This window comes from Panthera onca, chromosome C2 (genome assembly GCF_046562875.1).
Source record: "Panthera onca isolate mPanOnc1 chromosome C2, mPanOnc1 haplotype 2, whole genome shotgun sequence".
In the NCBI taxonomy this organism is placed as follows: domain Eukaryota; kingdom Metazoa; phylum Chordata; class Mammalia; order Carnivora; family Felidae; genus Panthera; species Panthera onca.
The window spans coordinates 35,165,065-35,186,071 of NC_138347.1; the positions used below are offsets into that span (position 1 = coordinate 35,165,065).

The 21,007-nt window shown below is 36.5% G+C and overlaps 1 long non-coding RNA gene across 2 annotated transcripts; it reads right to left on the reverse strand.

The window, feature by feature from the left end:
* Nucleotides 1-256: 256 nt before the first annotated feature.
* LOC132683844 (uncharacterized) lies at nucleotides 257-15,253 on the reverse strand. 2 transcript variants are annotated; one of them, XR_013557755.2, is made up of 3 exons: nucleotides 15,112-15,253; nucleotides 7,250-7,391; nucleotides 257-537 (listed from the first exon to the last, which is right to left on the reverse strand). It is a non-coding gene; the product is annotated as an uncharacterized LOC132683844 (long non-coding RNA). The 2 variants fall into 2 exon arrangements; XR_009612414.3 differs by having other exon boundaries at nucleotides 14,956-15,253.
* Between the last annotated feature and the right edge of the window lie 5,754 nt (nucleotides 15,254-21,007).

A 21,007-nucleotide genomic window follows, 5' to 3' on the forward strand; every position in this document is an offset into this window, starting at 1 on the left:
TCTTACTCTGTGTCATAAATATAGCCTGAGGGGAACTGGTGATCTTGGAAATCCATATATCACATTGGTCCTCTATTTCAAAGTCATTATATTAAGCAGACTGGAAGAAGCAGAAGTATTTATTCTGGTGACCCTGGTAAGACTGTGTAGTCTAGAGTATGAGAAATAAACCCAATGAAGATTCAGAGACTTGTTACATTGGTGTAGTTTGTAACAATTCAGTGAACTAATATATACACCAGATCATTTCCACAGTGAAAAACAATTTATTGTATCTTTCATCTTGCCACTAAGAAGGAAAACACAAGTCCTGGTATGAAATGACACAGAAGGCCAACACCTTTGAGTTGAACACATAACAGGAGCATTCTGTAGGAGCTTCTGGCTGTTGTAGCCCTCCCACATGGGCCCCTTGCTTGATGATAATACGGAAGTCTCTATGAGATTGAAGGTGTCTGTAGTAAGCATGGATCACCATGACTCAAATGGAGAATTATAATTTAGACCCTTTGGTGTTCTGCAGCAAGCCTTTGCCATCTGCAACAGAAAATCATCTTCTATTAGATTAACAGTTGTGGCATGCTAGGGGTCTTGATAGAGACAGAGAATGTAAATGGAAATCAAGTAACCATGCAGAGTTGGATTCTGCCAAACTCATCTACTCAAAGGTTGATCAAGCCCAATGGCAATTCATCATTGCAGAATTATTCATGAGCAGAGCCAGAGGGTACACATAAGCAACACAAACAGGTGGCTCCGACTCCATATCATCTACTGTTGCATTGGACTGTCTCGTTTAGCATGTGCCAATGGTGTATGGGGAATTCATTTTAAATAGCTCATGAAGGAGGTGAAGGCTGAGCTTATGTCATAGATGGGTTGGCTTTGTATATTAGCTAAAAATCAAAGTGCTGTTCTACAGACCAACATAAGGGTGGGCTTGAAAGATAGGGGTGAGGAGAAATCCTCCCAATTGGTATAAGTTTGAGTAGTATCCATCTATGTGGAGAAAAGTGGCTTGGGTTGAAATAGATGTGGCTTCATGGTCAATGATGACTGGATCATGATTGATTAGGGGCTTGGAAAGAGAAAGATTGAGGATTGGGAAAAATTATTTTTTTGGGGGGAGGAGGTATTATAAACAGACCTAGGGGAAGCATAAAGTATAGAGAAAAACCTTGTAATACATGATAATTCCTGCCATAGATGAGCCATCATAGAAGAAGCACTACAAAAAAGTTTACAGGATATCTTGGCCAGTGGACACAAGCCATATTTGGCCATCATTCCTCCAGTTTGACAAAGGGGCAGCATAAATAGAAGAGTCATGAGTGGCAGGGATGTTGATCAAGCCTAGGCTCAACTGAATGGGCTGATCTAGTTGCTGCTGCAGAGTGTGCAACTTTCCAGCAACAAAAAACAATGCTGAGCCATTAACAAGGCACTTCCTCTCAGGATGCCAACAAGTATTTGGTAGCAAAGTGATTTCACTGGCTCCCCAGCACTATCGGGCAGCAACTCATCTTAATTTTATATTAATACATGCTGCAGATATCGGGGTTGCCTTACGGACAGGGCCTCATCCAGCTCCACTACCCAAGAGTCTGGATTATTTGTTCCAGCATAAAATTCTGCTTCATATTGTTCTGGATCAACGAACCCACTGTACAGCAGGCAGAATGTGACTGTCGGCATCTGACCACTGGATCATTTGTCTTATCATATGCTATATGACCCAGTTTTGTCAGTAGGACTAAGCAATGGAATGGACATTTGAAAACTTATCTGAGGCACTAGTTTAGAGATGATGTCCTCTAATATTCCATCCTCAAAAATTCAGCAAAAAATTTAAATCAATTACAGTTATAGGATATTGTATATTCAACAAGAAATCATGCATTTGAGAATAAAGGGGAAGGAGTGGACCCATATAACATTATTCCCAACAACCCACTTGGGGAATTTGTATTTTCCATCCTCTCATGCCCATGCCTTTTGACTGAAGATTTGGAGGTCCTGATTTCCAAAGGGGAATGCTTCTACTGAGTGTCCCATTACACTTTAAGCTATGGCTATTACCTTGAATCCTGGAGTAACTGTACCCAGGTGGGACACATTTATCATCTGAATTAAGTGGATCTGAGCAGCACAAGGAGTGGACAGTAGTGGACAGTCGGGTGCACTGCTCAGATTCCTTTTCAGCAGCGAGATGGACCATTTCTGCTGCCAGGAAGAGCTGCTGCTGAAGACAAATGAATGACTCTCAGCCTGAGTCCATTGATTGGTTGATGTGGGAGCACAAAGGCTAGCCCTCTTGCCTACTGCTAAGAGCTCTGAAAGGACATCTAAATAAATTCCTAGCCCTCAGTTGGATTCACTGAATCTGTTGCAACTGTGTAACAGTTTCATTCTCCCTCTGTCCAGCCCCAAGCCCTTCAAACCCTCCCAGAGTCTGCTCTGAGGCCACACCCCAGTAAATAGCCTACATGTAAATTTCTGATGCTCAAAGTCTGTTCTCTGGGGAAGTTAAACTAAAACAGGATTCCTTCAAATTGCCAGGATTCATTTACCACAAAATAATTGAAAAAGGAATTTTGCACATAAATGTTGAAGAGTAAATCTGCATAAAGTAAACTTCTCTTCCTATGTACTTTTACTTTGCTTTTTTTCTCCATTATTTTTTCTCTTTCTACTTTCCTTTTTGCTAATTCAATTGTAACATCAGATATTATGGAAAAAATTAGATTTAGAAGGCTTTGCCCACCCCCTCACCCCACCCCCGCTCTAGGCCTCATCATGTGAACTTGAATGAATTAAGTTTCCCTGGGTAAGAAGTGATTAGTTTATTAATTGGGGGGATTGTACTAGGTGGTTGATCTTTAAAGCATCTTGGAACTTTGAAAGTTAAATATTCTCCTTTTCACTCTGTTTTTATACTTTAAATGTCATTGCAGTTTGGATTGGAGAGTTACTGAGTACAAAGGGGAAATACTAAAGAAATGTTTGAATCTTAGGAGGTATGGGTGTGGTCACTTGCAAAATAGGTGTAAATTGTGTAAACATTGTTTACTGATGCTTATAAGACAAAAGAAAGATTTCCCCATGGCAGATGACTTACTACAGGCCATGTAATAATAATGCAAATAATTTATTATATTCTCCAAGCATCTGTAGTATTTGTGATGTGAGAATTTGTAGACATGATTGCATTCATGATTCCTTCAGCAACTACTCACTGAGTGCCTATTTTGTGGCCAGACTGTACTAGGCCCTGGGGATACAAAGATTATTAAAATAAGATCCTAATTCGTGAACAGCTCAGAGTCCAGTGGGAGAGACTGACATATACACAAATATTGCAGTGCAAAAGATCTGCTATAATGGAATATAAACAGAATGCTGCTGACAAATTTTGTAATGATTTTATGCAGACAAGATATATTCCTTCTGTAAAGATTGTCAATCAGTTTGAGTACCTCTGCATTATAACAAAGGCAAACCTGATCACCGTACCACAAATCCACAAGGCCTGGCACCTCCTTTCTACAATGAGTAACAATTGCTATGATAAGTAACAATTGCTACAACAATTGCTCTAGCTATTTACATCAGCTCTGTAGGACATTTTCTTCCTCCTGTTCTACATCCGTGCAAGAGATGGTCTCTGTGGTAACTGAACAGCAGAAGCTGCCTGAAGTCCACAATTCTTTCTACCATTTTCTGAATTCAAAACAGACTGGAGAGCTAATGCTAGGGGATGGTAGCTGATGGGGCTGAGTTTGTGAGGAGGGGAGGGAACAGTCTAGCTAATGGGGGAGTGCTTTTGAGATTAATGAAGGAATAGAAGGCGATTTTCCTGGACTGAAGGGTAATAGAAGTCAGGGTGTCCTAGAGAAGCAAAAAATTCTGATAGCTCATCCAAATTGAGGCAATTTTGAGAGTGAAGGCTGGTACAAAAATATAATAACATTTATAATTAAAATTCATGTCTTGAAATATTTATAGATCAACCAATTGACTTCATAACATTGGTTGATTCTTCAAATAATTTTTTTCAAAAAATTACATATTTCTAAAAAATAAAAAAAAACATGTTAGCTATATTAAAGCCAGTTTTAATTATCTGACTTTGATTATATGTATATTAAAAATAAGCAGAATAATTATTCTTGGTGCATACTCATACTTTAATTCATCTCATTCTGTAATCCTAAATTGTTGGCATTTTTCTGAAAATACATTTTTAATTGTCTTATTATTAATTATGTAATGAAAATTCCCTATTTTCATACCTAGAAGTGATTTCTTTCTAAATGATCCTATGCTTAATTGAAGAATGTTCATCAGATTCACATAAATGATATCTTAGTCAATCTCAATTTTATTTGTCTTAGGTTCAGCATATAAATTTTCTTTTATTTTGAATTTTTTAAAAAATATTTATTTTTGAAAGAAAGAGAGAGACAGAGTGAGAATGGCAGTGGGGGAGCAGAGAGAGAGAGGGAGACACAGAATCTGAAGCAGGCTTCAGGCTCTGAGCTGTCAGCACAGAGCTAGATGCGGGACTTGAACTCATGAACTGTGAGATCATGACCTGAGCTGAAGTCAGATGCTCAACCGACTGAGCCAACCAGACACCCCAGCATATAAATTTTCAAATGAAAAATTGAAACTCCATCAAAAAATCACTTTTGTGAATTGATACATTCCGAAGCACAAAACAGAATTTTATTTTTATGTTTTTAATATGAAATGTATTGTCAAATTGGTTTCCATAAAACACCCACTGCTCATCCCAACAGGTGCCCTCCTCAATATCCATCACCCACCCCAGAATTTCAGAAATTAAATTGTATATATTTTTTTGTATTCTCATTATTTAATGTGTTCAGCGCCTCCTTTGTTTTTGTAGGGATAAATTTTAATGTCATTCTGCCTACAAGCTTTTGTTCAGTAATTTCAGTTTGCTAAAAGATTTAAAATTGGATATTTTTAGTGATGATGTATTGTCTAAGTCCATTTCAGCTGCCATAACAAATATATTATAGACTAGGTACCTTAAATAACAAACATTTACTTCTCACAGTTCTGGAGGCTAAGAAGTCCAAGATCAAGGCACCAACTGATTTAGTGTCTGGTGAGAACTTGTTTCCTAGTTAATTGATGGCTGCCTTCTCACTGTGTCTGTTCTCATATGGCAGAAAGGGTAAGGGAGGTCTTCAATAAGGATACTAATTCCCTTCATGAAATTTCCACCCTCATGATCTAATTACCTCCCAAAGTCTTCACCTCAAAATACTATCACCTTGTAGATTAGGATTTCAGCCTATGGATTTGGGGAAGATACAAACATTCAGTCCCTAACAGCCATTTAGTGAATAATTAAAAGTAAGATTTGACAGTTGGCCTTGAAGAAAGTACAACTAAAATCTAGAAGCTTCACTTATAAACACATATAATGCCATTGTAGGAGAATTAAAGTCTTTGTTCAAATGTTCAAACATTCTAAAATCTCACTGACACTGGACAGCAGAGCGTGCACAATTCCTTCTAAATTCATGTCTGCTCCATAGGTTTCTTTACTAAGTAAGAATATTTTTCCCTGATAGGTTATGGTCACCCTAAATTTGAATTCATATAATAAACATAAAACTAAGAAATAAATGTTCAATTTGAGCTTTTAAATGAATTTATAATAACACTAAAATAATACAGTATTTTCATCTTTAACCGAATGAACTTTCAAAAGCCCCGCAAGGACTACTTCACTCTCCTTGTACACGTGAATCATGTTAGAATCTGGTAGGCACAGGTGGTGCCAAGAGAAAAAGGAAGACCTTCTGATTTCTGGTCTCTAGTACTCATTGCTGGTATCTTTAGAATCCAGTCATACATGGCTCTGCCTCCTCATGTGTGTGGTTCCAGAGACAGCTGGTGGTGTATTCCAATCAGCTCCTCCCTACCTGCTAGGACACATGTGTACATCTCTTCCCAGCTCCATATTCACTGATTTCAATTTGATAGCTTAAAACTGTCTGCGGCGGGACTATTTACACCACAGAAATTGGCAGTTCCTACAAATTACATTTCCTCACCCTACCGTAAGAGCTGGTTGTTAACTGTTGACCAGCATACCACTGCAAGAAACCCTAACACGAATCCTTTCTAGGCACCTCATGCCTCTCTTCCTTGCTGGAAAGTCTCCACTTGAAAAGAATGCTGCAGCAGAGTGGGTCAGGGCGAACCACTCATCCTGGTTAGGCTAGCACAATCCCAGTAAGCACCTGCTGTGCCAGGGTCCTGTCCTGCTTGGCGCTTACACCGGAAATAGTCACTTTATAATAATGTGTAAATAACAAACACAATTAATGGTTGCATTAAAGTTAGGATGCGTTTCATAGAACTTCAATTTTTATTTCCAGCTTCTTTCTACCTTTGATCTTGCCTAGTAGTATGTGGAACACATACGCTGTGATCAGGACTCTCTCTGGATATATGATTAAATAAAAACGACCATCAGCAATACCCAATGCTCTTTTCCTGAACCCTTGCACACACAGCGTAATTTATACCTCTCTTTCAAGGGCAGCATGCCGCATGCTCTTTGATAATAAAATCAAGGTACTCACACAGGAGCAGGTGAGGCTTAGCTAACTTCAGTTGGGTATGTGTGTAGGGGAAAAAGGATTCCATATTGCTGGCCCTCCTGGACACTTGGTATATTACTGTCCTAAGTTACAAATACCAGTTTAGGCAAGAAGTGAAGCGCAGTACAGTATCTTATTTCTTAGAAATGATCCCAGTCAAGGAAATATTTTGTAGTCTCACCAAAACTGAATTTATCAGAGGGGATGAAACTCAGCTTCTAAGTGATTAGGCACCGGCAGTTTTTGCACCACAGTTAAATGTTATGTGCATAAATTATAAATTATATAGCCAAATGTTTTTATATCCTAGCTTTGGATGGACTCAAAATAATATTTTCATCAAGTACACACTAGTTAATTGAAGTTTATGTAGCGTATCTAAAGAATAATCAGGTGTTTGAAAATAAAGTATTAATCAAGGTGTATTACTTTTCTATGACTGCTGTAATAAATTATTATAAGCATAGTGGATGAAAACAACATAAACTTATTATTTCACAGCTCTGTAGGTCAAAAGGTCTGACATGGGTCTCAATGGGCTAAAAATGAAGGTGTTAGTGAGGCTGCAGTATTTTCTACAGGTTTCTAGGAAAAATTGTTACCTTGTTTTTTCCAGCTTCTAGAGGACACCTGCATTTCTTGGCCCATGGTCTCTTTCTTCTTCAGAGCCAGTACTGTTGTAGCTTTCTTTCTTTTTTTTTTTTTTTTTTTTTTTTTTCAAATTTTTTTCATGTTTCTTTGTTTCTTGAGAGACAGAGAGAGAGAGAGAGAGACCATTAGGGGGGGATGAGAGACAGGGAGACACAGAATCCGTAGCAGGCTTTAGGCTCTGAGCCCTCAGCATAGAGCCCAACACAGGGCTCAAACTCACAAATCACAAGATCATGACCTGAGCTGAAGTCAGATGCTTAACTGACTGAGCCACCCAAGCACTCCTTTTTCTGCTCATCCTTCTATACAGTCACGTCTCTCTTTCTCTCTCTGACCATATCCTTGAAAAATTTTCTGATTTTATGGAGCCATTTTAAGGACACATCCAGATTGGTCAGGATAATCACCCCAGGTCTAGGCCTTAGCCTAATTTCATCTGCAAAGTCCTTTTCACATGTAGGTAACTTATTCACAGGTTAGTGGTATTAAGTTTTAATTGTCTTGGGTGGGGTTGCATTATTCTGCCTACCACACAAAGTGATATTTTCAGCAAAGAATAAACTATGTTCTTGGGGCACCCGGCTAGCTCAGTCAGTGGTGTTTGTGATTTTTGACCTCAAGGTTGTGAGTTCGATTGCTATTTTGCATGTAGATATTACTTAAAAAAATCTTTGAAAAAAGGATATACTATATTATTAAGATCTAGAGTTCATTCTTCTTTCATTTCTTTGAAGATATAAAACAATTACCTAAATTTAGAATAATTTTTAAGATTAATCACAAATGGAAGTGTGAATACATTTTTTTCGTTGTTGTTATTGTTTTGTTTTTTTTTTTTTTCCTGCTTTCATCAGGTACTACTTTCCTACGTAGCATCAAGAAGAGTCTATAGCCGGTTAAAAGCTCTCAATCTGGATAATTTCTTCATTTCTGTAATTCCTTGAAACTTGTGTTCATGATGGCCAGATGTCTATTATTTGGTTAGAATTTAATTCTGTAATTGTTAAAAAAACAAAAAAAGGTCTACTGTCTAAGCCCATACCTGTTCCATACCTGTTGCTCTGGTGAATTTCTTTTTTTAATTTATATATTTTATTTTATTTTATTTATATTTTTTAATATGAAATTTATTGTCAAATTGGTTTCCATACAAAACCCAGTGCTCATCCCAACAGGTGCCCTCCTCAATACCCCTCACCCACCCTGACCTCCCTCCCACCCCACATCAACCCTCAGTTTATTCTCAGTTTTTAAGAGTCTCTTATGGTTTGGATCCCTCCCTCTCTAACTTTTTTGTTTTTCCTTCCCCTCCCCCATGGTCTTCTGTTAAGTTTCTCAGGATCCACATAAGAGTGAAAACATATGGCATCTGTCTTTCTCTGTATGACTTATTTCACTTAGCATAACACTCTCCAGTTCCATCCACATTGCTACAAAAGGCCATATTTCATTCTTTCTCATTGCCATGTAGTATTCTGTTGTGTATATAAACCCCAATTTCTTTATCCATTTGTCAGTTGATGGACATTTAGACTCTTCCATAATTTGGCTATTGTGGAGAGTGCTGCTATAAACATTGGGGTACAAGTGCCCCTATGCATCAGCACTCCTGTATCCCTTGGGTCAATTCCTAGCAGTGCTATTGCTGGGTCATAGGGTAGATCTATTTTTAATTTTTTGAAGAACCTCCACACTGTTTTCCAGAGTGGCTGCACCAGTTTGCATTCCCACCAAAAGTGCAAGAGGGTTCCCGTTTTTCCACATCCTCTCCAGCATCTATAGTCTCCTGATTTGTTCATTTTGGCCACTCTGACTGGCATGAGGTGGTATCTTAGTGTAGTTTTGATTTGTATTTCCCTGATAAGGAGCGACGTTGAGCATCTATTCATGTGCCTGTTGGCCATCCGGATGTCTTCTTTAGAGAAGTGTCTATTCGTGTCTTCTGCTCATTTCTTCACTGGATTATTTTTTGGGTGTAGAGTTTGGTGAGTTCTTTATAGATTTTGGACACTAGCCCTTTGTCCGATATGTCATTTGCAAATATCTTTTCCCATTCCGTTGGTTGCCTTTTAGTTTTGTTGATTGTTTCCTTTGCAGTGCAGAAACTTTTTATCTTCATGAGATTACAATCATTCATTTTTGCTTTTAATTCCCTTGCCTTTGGAGATGTGTCAAGTAAGTAACTGCTGTGGCTGAGGTCAGAGAGGTTTTTTCGTGCTTTCTCCTCTAGGGTTTTGATGGTTTCCTGTCTCACAGTCAGGTCCTTTATCCATTTTGAGTTTATTTTTGTGAATGGTGTAAGAAAGTGGTCTAGTTTCATTCTTTTGCATGTTGCTGTCCAGTTCTCCCAGCACCGTTGGTTAAAGAGATTGTCTTTTTTCCATTGGATATTCTTTGCTGCTTTGTCAAAGATTATTTGGCCATACTATTGTGGGTCCAATTCTGGAGTCTCTATTCTATTCCACTGGTCTATGTGTCTGTTTTGTTCCAATACCATGCTGTCTTGATGATTACAGCTTTGTAGTAGAGGCTAAAGTCTGGGATTGTGATGCCTCCTGCTTTTGTCTTCTTCAAAATTACTTTGGCTATTCGGGGTCTTTTGTGGTTCCATACATATTTTAGGGTTGCTTGTTCTAGCTTCAAGAAGAATGCTGGTGCAATTTTGATTGGGATTGCATTGAATGTGTAGATAGTTTTGGGCAGTATTGACATTTTAACAATATTCATTCTTCCAATCCATGAGCACGGAATGTTTTTCCATTTCTTTCTATCTTCCTCAATTTCCTTCATTAAGCTTTCTATAGTTATCAGCATACAGATCTTTGACATCTTTGGTTAGGTTTACTCCTAGGTATTTTATTCTTCTTGGTGCAGTTGTGAATGGGATCAGTTTCTTTATTTGTCTTTCTGTTGCTTTGTTATTAGTGTATAAGAATGCAACTGATTTCTGTACATTGATTTTGTATCCTGCGACTTTGCTGAATTCATGTATCAGTTCTAGCAGACTTTTAGTGGAGTCTGTCGGGTTTTCCATGTATAATATCATGTCATCTGCAAAAAATGAAAGGCTTGACTTCATCTTTGCCAATTTTGATGCCTTTGATTTCCTTTTGTTGTCTGATTGGTGATGATAGCACTTCCAACGCTATGTTAAACAATAGCGGTGAGAGTGGACATCCCTGTCATGTTCCTGATCTCAGGGGGAAAGCTCTCAGTTTTTCCCCATTGAGGATAATATTAACTGTGGGCTTTTCATAAATGGCTTTATAATGTTTAAGTATGTTCCTTCTATCCCGACTTTCTTGAGGGTTTTTGTTAAGAAAGGATGCTGAATTTTGTCATGCTTTTTCTGCATCAACTGACAGGATCATATGGTTCTTATCTTTTCTTTTATTAATGTGATGTATGACATTGATTGATTTGTGAACGTTGAACCAGCCCTGCAGCCCAGGAAGGAATCCTACTTGATCATGTTGAATAATTCTTTTTATATGTTGTTGAATGTGATTTGCTAGTATCTTGTTGAGAATTTTTGCATCCATATTCATCAGGGATATTGGCCTGTAGTTCTCTTTTTTTGCTGGGTCTCTGTCTGGTTTGGGAATCAAAGTGATGCTGGCTTCATAGAATGAGTCTGGAAGTTTTCCTTCCCTTTCTATTTTTTGGAACAGCTTGAGAAGTATAGGTATTATCTCTGCTTTAAATGTCTGGTAGAATGTCCCAGGGAAGCCATCTGGTCCTGGACTCTTATTTGTTGGGAGATATTTGATAACGGATTCAATTTCTTCGCTGGTTATGGGTCTGTTCAAGTTTTCTATTTCTTCCTGTTTGAGTTTTGGAAGTGTGTGGGTGCTTAGGAATTTGTCCATTTCTTTCAGGTTGTCCAGTTTGTTGGCATATAATTTTTCATAGTATTCTCTGATAATTACTTGTATTTCTGAGGGATTGGTTGTAATAATTCCATTTTCATTCATGATTTTATCTATTTGGGCCATCTCCCTTTTCTTTTTGAGAAGACTGGCTAGAGGTTTACCAATTTTATTTTTTCAAAAAGAAAAAAACAACAACTCTTGGTTTCATTGATCTGCTTTACTGTTTTTTTAGATTCTATATTGTTTATTTCTGCTCTGATCTTTATTATTTCTCTTCTTCTGCTGGGTTTGGGGTGTCTTTTCTGTTCTGCTTCTGGTTGCTTTAGGTGTGCTGTTAGGTTTTGTATTTGGGATTTTTCTTGTTTCTTGAGATAGGCCTAGATTGCAATGTATTTTCCTCTCAGGACTGCCTTTGCTGAATCCCAAAGCGTTTGGATTGTTGTATTTTCATTTTCATTTGTTTCCGTATATTTTTTTAAATTTCTTCTCTAACTGCCTGGTTGACCCATTCATTCTTTAGTAGGGTGTTCTTTAACCTCCATTCTTTTGGAGGTTTCCAGACTTTGTCCTGTGGTTGATTCCAAGTTTCATAGCATTGTGGTCTGAAATTGTGCATGGTATGATCTCAATTCTTTTATACTTATGAAGGGCTGTTTTGTGACCCAGTATGTGATCTATCTTGGAGAATGTTCCATGTGCACTTGAGAAGAAAGTATATTCTGTTGCTTTGGGATGCAGAGTTCTAAATATATCTGTCAAGTCCATCTGATCCAATGTATCATTCATGGCCCTTGTTTCTTTATTGATCCTATGTCTAGATGTTCTATCCATTTCTGTAAGTGGAGTGTTAAAGTCCCCTGCAATTACCACATTCTTATAAATAAGGTTGCTACACTTGTGATTAATTGTGTTATATATTTGGGGGCTCCCGTGTTCGGCACATAGACGTTTATAATTGTTAGCTCTTCCTGATGGATAGACCCTGTAATTATTATATTATGCCCTTCTTAATCTCTTGTTACAGCCTTTAATTTAAAGTCTAGTTTGTCTGATAAAGTCAAGTTTGTCTTATATAGCTCCAGCTTTCTTTGGACTTCCAGTAGCATGATAGATAGTTCTCCATCCCCTCACTTTAAATCTGAAGGTGTCCTCAGGTCTAAATTGAGTCTCTTGTAGACAGCAAAGAGATGGGTCTTATTTTTTTATCCATTCTGATACCCTATATCTTTTGGTTGGAGCATTTAGTCCATTTACATTCAGTGTTATTATTGAAAGATATGTGTTTAGAGTCATTGTGGTGTCTGTAGGTTTCATGCTTGTAGTGATGTGTCTGGTACTTTGTGGTCCTTGCAACATTTCACTCAGAGAATCCCCCTTAGGATCTCTTGTAGTCTGGTTTAGTGCTGATGAATTCCTTCAGTTTTTGTTTGTTTGGGAAGGTCTTTATCTCTCCTTCTATTCTGAATGACAGACTTGCTGGATAAAGGATTCTTGGCTGCATATTTTTTTCTGTTCATCACATTGAAGATTTCCTGCCATTCCTTTCTGGCCTGCCAAGTTTCAGTGCATAGGTCTGCCACTGCTCTTATGGGTCTACCTTTGTATGTTAAGGCCCGTTTATCCCTAGCTGCTTTCAGAATTTTCTCTTTATCGTTGTATTTTGCCAGTTTCACTATGATATGTCATGCAGAAGATGGATTCAAGTTACGTCTGAAGGGAGTTCTCTGTGCCTCTTGGATTTCGATGCCTTTTTCCTTCCCCTGATCAGGGAAGTTCTCAGCTATGATTTGTTCAAGTACGACTTCAGCCCCTTTCTCTCTCTCTTCCTCTTCTGGAATTCCTATGATACGGATGTTCTTCCGTTTGATTGCACATGGGAGATGCCCTGCAGTTTGGAGCCACCACAAGGACTACCCAAAATGACGAAACACAAGTGCTCTGGTGCATTTCAACAGCCCTGCTGTTACTGTCTTTAATTAGAGCCATGGTTCTGAATATGCACACATTTCCCCACCCCCTCCACACACAAAGGCTGCGTGCTCACTGAAGTAAATGAAAGAATTAATCATTGAATGGAATTCCCTTAGATCTTGAGCAAATGTTGTGTAAATTTTAATCCAAAGATTACTTCAAAGATATATACAAAGGAGGATGATATGTGAACCAATTTTGTTTTAAGTTTTTAATAATAGAACTTTGGTCAAGTTTAAAGTTAAATGGATATGTGATTGAACATTTATATATAAACATATATTTCTATTAAATATTTGTGCATGTATAAATATAAACTTTCACAAAATAAGGCATATATAATTGTAGGAAAAAATATTTTTCAAGTGAAATTTCTTTTTTTTTTAAATTTTTTTTAATGTTTGCTTATTTTTGAGAGAGAGGGAGACAGAGCATGAGCAAGGGAGGGGCAGAGAGAGAGGGAGACACAGAATCCAAAGCAGCTCCAGGCTCTGAGCTGTCCGCACAAAGCCTGATGCAGTCAGGGCTCAAACCCATAAACCTTGAGATCATGACCTGAGCTGAAGTCAGATGCTTAACCAACTGAGCCACACAGGTGCCCCTCTTGAGTGAAATTTCTTAAAATTTGTTTTCTCTTTTATGTAATACTTTTTTAAATTATTTTTTAGAGAGAGCATGAGCTGGGAGAGAGGTTGGGGGGGGTGGCAGGGAGGGAGAGAGAGAAAGACAGAGACAGAGAGGGAGAATCTTAAGCAGGCTCCACGCTCAGCACAGAACCTGATGCAGGGCTTGGTTTCACGACCCTGGGATCATGACCTGAGCCAAAATCAAGAGTCAGAAGTTCAACTGACTGAACTACCCAGGCTCCCCTCTTTTATGTAATTATTAGAATAAAAGCAAGAAATATTTGGAAAAAGATGTTATATAACACAACTGAACACAGAGAATAATCTCTGATAGAGACAGGACATTTAGCATTGTCTGAAAATGTTGAGAATGGATGAGTTCAAGAAGGAAAATAGTCTATAAAAGCATGAGATAATTTCGGTTAAACATACTAAGCAACTTCCCTCCTTGAAGATGTAATTCTACTATCATCATCTTGAAATGTCGAGAATGAAAAGGTCTTAAAATTACAAACTCCCAATAAAAATGAGGGGTGGCACAGTCAGTTAAGTGTCTGACTTCAGCTCAGGTCAATAATCTCCTGGTCTATGAGTTCGAGTCCCGTGATGGGCCCTATGCTGACAGCTCAGAGCCTGGATCCTGCTTCAGATTCTGTCTTCCTGCCTCTTTGCCCCTCCTTGCTCTCAAAATCAATAAACGTTAAAAATTTCGTTTTTTAAAAATAAAAATGATTCTGTCTCCCTGTATTCTGACCCTCCCCTGCTCTCTCTCTCTCTCTCAAATATTTAAAACAATGAAAATGAAAATCATAAAATTTGTATTTCAAATTAAACTTAAATTAGATTTGTTATTCATAAATAACTTATTTTTTATTTTCAAAAAATTTTATCCTTATATTAGTTTCTTAAGTCTGTTGTACCAAAGTACAACAACTGGGTGGTTTAAAGCAACAGAAATGGGGGCACCTGGCTGGCTTAGGAGGTTAATGTGTGACTCTTGAATTTGTTTCAGGTCATGATCTCAGGGTTTGTAGGATTGAGCCCCACATCAGGCTCTGCAATATCAGCGAGGAGCCTGCTGGGTATTTTCTCTCCCTGTTTTTGCCCCTCCCTGACTTGTGCTGTCCCTCTTAAAATAAATAATAAACATTAAAAAAATAATAAAGCAACAGAAATGTATTCTCTCACAGTGCTGGAGTATTGCAGTCAGAAATCAAGGTGTTGGCACCGCCATAATCCTTCTGAATCCTCAAGGGGAAGATCCTTGCCTCATCCAGCTTCTGGTAGCCCTAGCCATCCCTCAGCTTGTGTCAACATAACTCCAACTCTTATCTCTATATTTACCTCTGTGGCCATTGTCTGTTTGTGTACCTCTGTTTCTTGTTACTAGGATATCAGTCATATTGTCTTGTTTTGTTTTCCTTTCCTTTCTTTGGACACCAGTCATATTGGATTAAGGGCCCACTCTACTCCATTGTGACCTCATCTTAACTAGTTACATTTGCAAAGACCCTATTTCCAAAGAAGGTTACATTCTGAGATACCAGACACTAGGATTTCAACATACCTTTTGCGGGAGACACAGTTCAACCTGTAACAATTCTATTGGTGAAAAGTCTGGTTCTCTTCTGAGGCTTAAAGAAATAATCAATGTAAAGCTTGTGTGGCTTTTTCTGTCTCATTCTTTAGTGGATCAAGAATTAGTCTAAGTTACTAAATCTATGTTTACACTGGTTCACCAATTCAATTTTCTGATTATTGTATTTTTAAAAACTTTGGATATGGTTTTAGAGAACTGATAAAATTGAATGTGTTTAAAAGTCTATTTATAAGATATAATGTACATTTAATAAAGTACAAAATAATTAATTTCATTACTTAATGAATTAATTAATTTAAGTTCAGCCAGCTTCTGCCAAGTTTTTGTCTACTAGTATATGAAGCAGCAAACAAGGTTCTCTTTTAACATGTGATTGAATAGAAAACATGATCAGCAATAATTCATTATTCTTTTTCTGACTCCTCCCAGATATAAAACACTGTATCAGGGACATAATACCAGGTTCTTGCTGATGCTAAAACAAAATGCACTTTGACATCGTGGGCTTTGGTCAGCTAACTCCTTCTGACTATGAGTGGTGGTAGGAAGAAAATTACATACCAACACAAGAGCAGTGGAATATTTATATTAATGAGCAATAGTCTTAGAATTTTTTTTAACTCACCAGAGTATTAGGATGTTACATAAAAACTCATGGGCATATCATCCCTGTGTTTCAGCAAGAATACATTTCAAAACTGTTTTTTTCATTAACAGGAAAGGAATACTTTTTAAGGTAACAACTTACAGCACAACACTCTTGGTTATGCCTAATTTTGTCTACATGTTCAATCATCTAACAAAAAAGTTGAGAAAAAACAAAGGAACCATATAAAATGGCATACAATAACATACTAGAATTTGAAAAAATCAGACAGAATAAGGGAAAAGAAAGCTATTTGGCTGCTTGACTAATTATATGCACTAATAGCTTTCCATTGGGTTCTCTGGTTTTTAAGAGTTCATTTAATTGTTGGATCAAATTAGAAGTATTTCTAGACTCTTCTCATAGCCAGCCATATGTGCAGAAATACAATAAAATCAGGAATCAGAAAACTTAAATTTAAATTCTTCACTTTCTAGTTTTCTTTAAATACTCTGAACTTCACTTTCATTACCTATAAAATTGAGATAATAATAATAATTTAACCAAAAAAAAGCTGTTCTGAGTATGACCATGAGAAAAATAATTAAAACATGTAAAGAATTATATAATACAAATATTAATCTGAATTACCTTGAACCATATCTTTGAACAGTTATAGTGCCTTCATTTGCTCTAATATGTGACTAAGTTTCATTCTATTATAGATTATATAAAACTATCACTTTTATTTTTTAAAATACAAATATCACCCCTTACCAATATTTTTTGTGAACTTCATTTTTTGGAGCCATTTTAGGTTCATGTCAAAATTGAGCAGATGGCACAAAGATTTCCCATAAACCTCCTGCCCCTCACACATGCATAATTTCCATTTTCAACATCCCCTATCAAAGTGGTACGTTGGTTATCATCAATAACCCTACATCGACACATCATTATTTCTCAAATTCCATAGTTTACATTGGGCTTCACTTTTGCTTTGGTATATTCTATCAGTTTACATGAATTTATAATGATGTATCTTTACCATTACATCATACAGAAAAATTTTATTGCCTAAAAATCCTCTGTGCGCCACCTATTCATCCTTTTCTCTCCGCTAACCCCTGGTCACCACTGATCTTTTTGCTGTCTCCATAGTTTTATCTTTTACAGAATATCATATCATTGTGATAATATAGAATGTAGATTTTTCAGATTGACTTCTTTCCTTTAGTGCTTTTAAGTTTCCTCTATGTCTTTTTGTTTTAAAACATTTTTTTTAAATGTTTATTCTTGAGAGAGCGAGCGAGAGAGAGAATGTGTAAGCAGGGGAGGGACAGAGCAACAAAGGGACACAGAATAGGGAGCAGGCTCCAGGCTCTGAGCTGTCAGCACCGAACCTGATGTGGGCTCGAACTCACGAGCCATGAGATCATGACCTGAGCCGAAAGTCGGATGCTTGACTGAATGAGCCACCAGGGACCCCTCCATGTCTTTTTGTGGCTTGGTAGCTCATTCCTTCTGCCTTTTGTTAAGAACTGTTCCACAGATTTAGTAAAATTGCAGGATGCAAAACAGCATACAGAAAACAGTGTTGGTTCATTTCTTTTTAGTGCTGAATAATATTTCATTGTCTGGATATACCACACTTCATTCAATCACCTATTGAAAGATAACTTGTTGCTTGCAAGTTTGGGCAGTTATGAATAAAACTGCTATGAACATCCATGTGCAGGTGTTTCTGTGGACATAAGACCTCACTAGTCTTGGGTTAATACCAAAAAGTGTGATTGGTGGATTATATAAGTTTTTTTTAAGAAATTGCCAAATTGCCTTCCAAATTGGTGGTACGTTTGGCATTCCCACCAGCAGTAAATGAGTTTCTATTTCTCCATATTCTCACCAGTTGGTATTGTCAGTGTTAATTGATTTTGACCATTCTAATAGGAATGTAGTGGTATTATATTTTAATTTGTATTTACTTGATGACATATGAGGCCACCCACATATGATGTGGAGATTCTTTTCATATGCTTGTTTGCCAATTTGTCTGTCTTCTTTGGTGACGTGTCTTTTAAGGTCTTTGACTCATTTTTGAATCAGGCTGCTTGTTTTATTCTTGTTGAGTTTTAAGAATTCTTTGAATATTTTGGATAACAGTCTTTTATTAGATATGTCTTTTGTAAGTATTTTCTCCTAAAGTATGGCTTACCTTTTCATTTTATTGATAATGCCTCTCATAGAGCAGAAATGTCTAATTTTAAAGAAATTCAGCTTATCTATGATTTCCTTTATACATTATGTCTTTGTTGATGTACCTAAAAGTCATCATCATACCCAAGGTCATCTAAATTTTCTCCTATGTTATCTTGTAGGAATTTTATAGTTTTGTTTTTACATTTAGGTCTGTGATCTATTTTGAATTAATTTTTGTAAAGGGTATAACATCTGGGTCTAGGTTCATTTTTTTAAACTTCTCAACAGGTTTTATTTAGACTAATTAGGTACCAGTGAAACATATTTTAATTGTTCTCCTACATAACCTGACCTAACATGAAGTAGTATATAACTATGTAGAGATTATTATCACTGAAACCATAACACATAGAAACATCTTATTTCAAAGCTATTACTATTCTATAACTCTAAAAATAATATATGAAAATTCATAGTAACATATATGTGAAATATTTGCAAATAACATTAATTATCCATGTTAACAACTGCAACATTTCCAACGTTAAGAATTTAAAACATAAAATTAATTTATTCTAATAGATGAGGAAAATAACTGTTCACTAATCCTTCCACAATATTTTTCATGTTTTTAAAATTATTTACAGATATCAAAACATTTTTTTAAAATTTTTTTAATGTTTTTTATTTATTTTTGAGACAGAGAGAGACAGAGCATGAACGGGGGAGGGACAGAGAGAGAGGGAGACCCAGAATCGGAAGCAGGTTCCAGGCTCTGAGCCATCAGCCCAGAGCCCAACGCGGGGCTCGAACTCGCGGACCGCGAGATCGTGACCTGAGCCGAAGTCGGACGCCCAACCGACTGAGCCACCCAGGCGCCCCTCAAAACATTTTTAATAAGGGAATGCAAACAAAGGAACTTCTAAAGTTAGTTTATGTCACTCATACATTTCACAGAGGCATAAGCCCTTTTCTGCAAAAGAACTATAAGTTTCTACAAGTCAGAGACTACATCTTATTTATTATTGTACATTAAACATAATACTATTTGTTAAAAGAGTCAGCTAAGAATTAAGAAAACTAAGTAATCAATGGTAACTACTTATTGTCAATTAACTATTCTATATGATACTGTAATGGTGTTACATGTTATTACACATTTGTCCAAATCCACAGAATGCCCAACACAAAGATTATCTTTGTTCCATTGTATTGTCTTTGCTTCTTTGTCAAAGATCAATTAACGATATTCATGTGAACCTATTTTTGGTTTGCTTAGACTGTTCCATGAATCTGTTTGTTTTTTTCTTTTATCAACGTTAACTGTCTTCATGAGTGTATGTTTATAGTACATCTGGAATTTGGGGAGTGTCAGTCTTTTAAGTTTGTTCTTTTCTCTCAATATTTGCATTGGCTAGTCTGGATCTTTTGTCTCTCCCTATAAACTTTAGAATCATTTTGTTGATGTTCACAAAATAATTTACTGAGATTTTGAATGGGATTGCTTTGAATTTATAGATAAAGTTGAAAAGAACTTACATATTAATAATTTTGAGTCTTCTTATCCATGAACATAAAATATCTCTCCATTTATTTAATTCTTCTTTGGTTTCTTTTATCACAGTCTTGTTACTTTTTTCATATAGGCCACCCACATATTTTATGAGGTTTAAATCCAAGAATTTCTTTTTGTTGCAATGGTAATGTTAATGGCCTTATGTTTTTAATTTCAAATTTACCTGTTCATTGCTGATATATAAGCAAGTAATTGATTTTTCTATATTAGTCTTATATTTTGCAGAATTGGTGTAATGACTTTTTGCCTCTAGAGTTTAAAAATCATTTATTTTGGATTTTCTACATAGATAATAATGTCACCTGTAAACAAGATAGTTTTAATTTTTTTCTTTCCAATTTGCTTACCATTTATTTCCTTTTATTGTCTTATTACATTTTCTAATACTTACAGTATGAGGTTGAAAAGCAGTAGTGAGAGGGAGCATTTTTGTCTTGTTTGTGATCTTAGTGGTAAAGCTTCTACTTTCTAAAAATAATTATTTGATGTAGGTTTTTCTGGGTATTCTTTATCAGGTGGAACAAGTTTCCCTCTATTCCTAGCTTACTGTGAGTTTTTATCATGAAAGTGTGTTGAATTTTGTAAAATGCTTTTTCTGCATATATTGATATAATCTCATAATTTTTCTTTAGCCTGATGATGTGATGGATCACATTAATTGATTTTTAAAATGTTGAATCAGCCTTACACAACTGGCACAAATCCTACTTGATAATGGTGTATAATTTTATATATTGTTGGATTTATTTTGCTAAAATTTTGGTGAAGATCCTTGCATGTATGTTAATAAGAGATATTGGCCTGTAGTTTTCTTTTCTTGTAATGTTTTAATCTGAATTGATGATAGGGTAGTGCTGGTTTTGTAGAATGAATTAGGACGTAAACTCTCTGCTATGTCATTTGAAAGATTGTAGCGAATCAATATAATTTTTTTCCTTAACTATTTGTTAGAATTCACTAGTGGAAACATTTGAACCAGGTGCTTTCTATTTTGGAAGATTATTAGTTGTTTAAATCAATTTCTTTAATAGATATAAACCTATTCAGATTTTTTTGTGTGAGTTTTAGCAAATTGTGTTTTTTAAGGAGATGGTCCATTTCATCCAGGTTATCAATTTGTGGGCATAGAGTGTTCATAGAATTCCTTTTTTATCCTTTTTATGATAATAGGATCTGTAAGGATGTCCCTCTTTCATTTTTTGAAGCTTATTTATTTTGAGAGAGAGAGAGCACGCAGGAGGAGGAGAGAAGGAGAGAGGGAATCCCAAACAGGCTCCGC